The sequence below is a fragment of the Theobroma cacao genome, chromosome 5, assembly GCF_000208745.1.
Source record: "Theobroma cacao cultivar B97-61/B2 chromosome 5, Criollo_cocoa_genome_V2, whole genome shotgun sequence".
Classification (NCBI taxonomy): Eukaryota; Viridiplantae; Streptophyta; class Magnoliopsida; order Malvales; family Malvaceae; genus Theobroma; species Theobroma cacao.
In genome coordinates this window covers 10,485,793-10,490,864 of record NC_030854.1, presented here as the reverse complement: position 1 = coordinate 10,490,864, position 5,072 = coordinate 10,485,793, and the positions used below count along the sequence as shown (strand labels likewise).

General features: G+C 35.0%; 1 long non-coding RNA gene across 1 annotated transcript; it reads left to right on the top strand.

The window, feature by feature from the left end:
- Positions 1,216–2,969, top strand: LOC18598456. Its single transcript, XR_001928008.1, has 3 exons — positions 1,216–1,300; positions 2,498–2,550; positions 2,799–2,969. It is a non-coding gene; the product is annotated as an uncharacterized LOC18598456 (long non-coding RNA).

Here is a 5,072-nt window from a genome sequence, read left to right as displayed (position 1 = left end):
TACACGCGTAAAATATTTCACACGCGTGAAAATAACAATTAAATAATAATAATTATAAATAAATATAATATATATAATAGTAATAATAATATTCATAAAAAGAGAGACCCACATGGGCAGCCACCCATGTGGTCAATTAAGGGTCAACAAAACATTTTTTTTTTAGTGTGGAATGACGGTAGGGGCCGACCTAAAGAAGCAAAGAAGAAATAAAGGAAAAGAAATGATGGGGTGAGGCTGGCCAAGAGTAGAAAAGAAAGAAAAAAAAAAGAAAGAAGAAAAGTCTGAAAAGTGAGTAACCCAAGGGAGATAAGAAAAGTCTGTCAATTAAAGAGAAAAGAAAGAAGAAAGAAGAAAAAAAGGAAAGAAAAAAAGAAGAAGAGAGAGAGAGAGGGAAAGCGGCAGTGTCGGAAGAGAAGGAAGAAAGAGAAGAAAAAAAAAAGAGAAAAAGAGAAGGAAGGCCAGCTGGAGGAAAAGAAAAAGAGAGAAAGAAGGCCAGCTAGAGGAGAGGAAGGAAGAAAAAAAGAAAAGGAGCAGAAGAAAGAGAGAAAGAAACGGGAAAGGAAGAAAGGAAAAAAATCAGCCAAAATCGAGAAAAAAGATAAAGAAAGAAAGAAAGAAAAAGAGAGAGAAAATTGGGTGGTGGTGGCTGGCGAAAAAAAAAAAGAGAGAAAGAGTTGGTTCATGAGAAGGCCGACTGGAAAGAGTTGGTTCATGAGAAGGCCGACTGGAACAAGGAAGGAAAAAGAAAAAGAGGAAGAGAAGAAAGTTGAAGATTTGGGCCAACTTAACCCAATTTGGTAAATTTTTCTTGCATTTTCATTTGTTTTATGGGCTTGTTATGAAATTGGATTATTTGGGGGGCTAGCCCATCTTGTTTAGCTAAATTTAGATTATTGGTGATATGAATTAAATTAAATTGCCTTAATACAAAAAAAAATCTTTTATGATATCTCAGAGAATTAAACCAAAGAAGAAAATATGAGATGAATGAATAGTGTTTTAAATATAGTTAAGAATTTGAAATGGTTCATTGTGAGGAATTATCGTTGTCGAAGGAATTTATTTACATAAATTAGTTGGAAGTGTTAAGTTGCATAGGATTTTAATTGGAAGAAATAAGGAGAAATAAAGTGGAATTGATGCACTAAATATATTGAGTTTGGATTGTTGATAGGCAGTGCCAAAGTAAGATAGTGCACTATAGTGGCGTGCCGGAGAAAATAACGAGCGATCAGTAAGAAAGAATAGCTAGATACACGCACGAACTAATAGCGACGTAACGTCCCGCTATTGTGAGGTGAGTGGGTGCTAAATTTCAAAAACTATATCCTTGTAAATATATTATATATATTACATTTGATGGTTGATGAAATTATGGAAAACATGAATTGGTAGAAAGCCTTAGGTTGTTTGTGATTGCAATCAAGGATTTTAAATTTTTTTTTTTTTATAGTATACATAAGTATATATCTAAAAGGTTTTAATTACGAGGAAACAAACCTTTCAATGGCTTTCGCTTCAAAATCATACCTTGCAAGCTTGTGTGATGTTTGGCCAATGGTCATTATTTGATTCATGGGATTTGATAAAAAAAATTATTATTATTGATTTCACTTGGCATGTTGATTTGATGGATATGCCATGCTTTGAAATAAATTATGCATAAGATTCAATTTATGATTATACGGCTTTTAATTTGTCATGTTTTGCAAATGCATTAAATTACAATGATTTTTATTTTAACGTGATTGAGATACTCTAAGTAGGACCTGCTACCACACCAGGTTAAGTGTGGTCTTTGTGCACAAAGTAGTAATTGTTGATTATCGATATTTGATTTTAAAAAGGGAGACCTGAAGCCTTGATTTATAATGGGTGGTGTGGATAGTTCCCATGAGTAGGTAAAAGGGGACTTGAAGCCCCGATTTATAATGGGTGGCGTGGGTAGTTCCCATGAGTAGGTAAAGAGGGACTTGAAGTCGTGATTCATATAGTGGCATGGCCAGCTCCCACGAGTAGGTGATGATGTCTGAGAGAGTAAGCCTAAGGGCTATACTAAACCTACCCGAGGATGATGCTCACTTGTGGATTTTTATTACATAATGCATGGCATTAATACTTGAAATTTACCATTGAATGGCAAGTGAAATTTACATATTCATTGGTGATTATTTATTTCGCATTTTTATGTTTGAGACTTTTCAATTTATGTTTGCTATTGGATTTACTATTGACTGGATATCGAAGTTGATAGATTTTCTAGTACCTTAAATACAACAGTTTTCATATTTGTTTATTTGTGATTTATTACTTTTAAGACTTGCAAGGTATAAAAACAAAATCTCTCAATTTAATGGAGTGTGTTTTCTACACTTACTCTTGGATTTATAAACATTTCACCTTTATGTTTGTTTCCCCTCCTCGCCTGCTCACGGGGTCGATGATGATCACTGAGTCTATGAGACTCACACCCCTCTTATTTCCCTTTTTGCAGACAGGGATTGGCCTAGCGTGTAATCATCGGTATGTGCGATCTACTGCAGATAGGTAAAGGCATCTCATAACATTTTATCCCAAGTCGCTCTGCTGTTAGAGGTCAAGTTGTAGCTCTTTGTTCATTAAATTGTAAACAGATATTGATGTTGATATAAGTAAATAAGTGGAGATTATGGATTTCAATGTGTAAACTTGTGATTAAATGATTTAAAGCTTGAATCAATTATTATGTTTATGGTTCAAGTTACGATATAAAAGTATTGTTTTAAGTATTAATATGGAATGGTGATGGTATGTAGTGAACTAATGGGCATTTCGAGAAAGGCTTGTTCGGGACTTGGCAGATCTTTCCCGAAGGTCTCGAATGCCGATAACGATCGAGGAGGGGTCGTTACAGGAGAGGAAAGCGAAAGGCTTGGGTAGTGAGTGATTCAAGAGTAATTGAAGGAATATCAAGTGGGTTTCAAGATTCAAGAGACATAAGGTAAGGATTTTGATTTTTAGCTTGAAAAATTTTTGGAAATGAGTTGATAATTATGTAAGTATTTTTGTGGTAGTTATGGTGGCCATTGGTGTGAGGAAAGTGTGAGTTTTGTTGGGTGAAATCCAAGCTAAAACCAAGTGGTAAGCTTAATGCTACAATTTGAAGTCTATGATTAGTTTAATATTATGAGAATGATTGTGTGCAATATGCAGTGTTATGGTGATTTCATGGGTATGGTTGGAAAGCAATTATATTAATTGGAAGCTCGAAAAAAAAATGGATTGTGTGGATACGTGTTGTTAAGAAAGGCTTAAAAGGTTATGGATGCTAGTGCATGTGAATGAATATTGATGTTATGCTTGGTGGACACATGTAAATGAGAATGGTAGTACATGTAGACTTAGAAAATGTTTGATGGAAGTGAAATTATAGTTGCTGCCATATGCTAGGTTATTGTTGTGGAAATGATGGTTGAACTTGATAAATATCCTTAGAAAGGATTAATATATGTATTAGAGTCTTAAATAAGTTACTGGTAATTATAATTTAAAGAATTACGCAAGCAAAGGATAAAGGCAACTTGGGTAAAAATGTGTTAAGATGTATATAAATATGCAAGGTTAAGTGAGGAAAAGTGGTGATTCTAGCATAGTATGAGTTATTAACATGATGGTAATGTTTGAATAGAAGGAAAATGGGAATGATAAACGCTAAGATTATTGAATTTGGATTGTTGCTAGAAAGTATATAAGTAGAAAAGTTTGCCGTGGTGGCGTGCTGGGTGAAGTAACGAGTGACTAGCAAGTAGAAATAGCGAGATACGCACCCGAATCAATAGCGATGAAACGTCACGCTATTGTAAGGTGAGTAGGGGGTGCCTATTTCAAAAATTTCCATAGCTATATAATGTTGTACGTTTTGTAAACATTTTCGTATTTCATTAAATGTAATTATGGAAAGCATGAGCTATTAGCTTCGATAGGCGATTTCTAAATGGATTTATAATGATTTATACACTGTTATTGTGGAAAGCATGAGCTGGTGGAACTCGTAGGAAATTGTGGATGCAAGTTGTTTTGAAAATTGTTTTGGATATATCTATAGATGAGCTATATACGTAAAGTGTTTTAGAAACCGGGAAACAAGCCTTTTCTGCTGTTTTGCATTCAAAATTTGTGCCTTGTATTTGTGGGTGATATGCATAGTTTAAATGATCTAAAATGCAAGTTTTGAGTATCGGTATTAGTCTGATCTTTGTATAAAAGAATACACCATGCCTTTTTATGTGAAAAGTAATTTGAAAGGTTATTGAACCTAGTTTTCAAAGGGTTTTAAGCAAAAGACTTGGAAACCTCGATTTGATTTTTGAAAATGGTTTTGACAAACCAAGTGTGTCGAGAGTAGGTCGACTGTCACTTTGGTTAAATGTGACCCTCTTGCATGAGTGAGCACTAGCTAGAGAACCTTTGAGTCACCAACGGGCGGTTAGGCGTGACGGGGGCCACGACCTGTGATATGTATACGTGGCTAGGCCACAAGTGATCCGGTAGAGTGAGACTCCTAAATGTGCGCGGTAGCAACCGCTTGATTCTCCAATGTCGGCCAATATCGTGGAGACTACCATGGCTATGGGAATCCAGTGGAGTAAAACTCTCGGATTGTTATTAAGTGGAAGTGGGTCCACGTGTTGATATTATACTTTCCTACTCGAGAGCCTTGTGAGTTTTAAACTCGTGCCCTTTTGCATGGTGGAGAGTTAAGATTTTCTCTGCAGCTCCCATTGTTTAAATAAAAGCTTATAGTGCTTACTTGACAAACATGAGTTGATTTAGGTGGCTGTACACTTTGATTTCTTTACATGCCACACATTTTTGGAGCGTTCTTACCTTTATATTGTATTTCATATTTTGATGGTAATGATGTTTTCGGTGATTGAAACTTTTTCTGTTACACTTATTTTCGGCACTGTTTGCCAAAGAAAGCATTCTATTATGATTCTACGATATTATTGTTACAAGGCACAAATATTCTCATTGTGGTTTGGTTTATAAGAATTGCATTTTATATTCTAGTTTTATCATTCAAATGA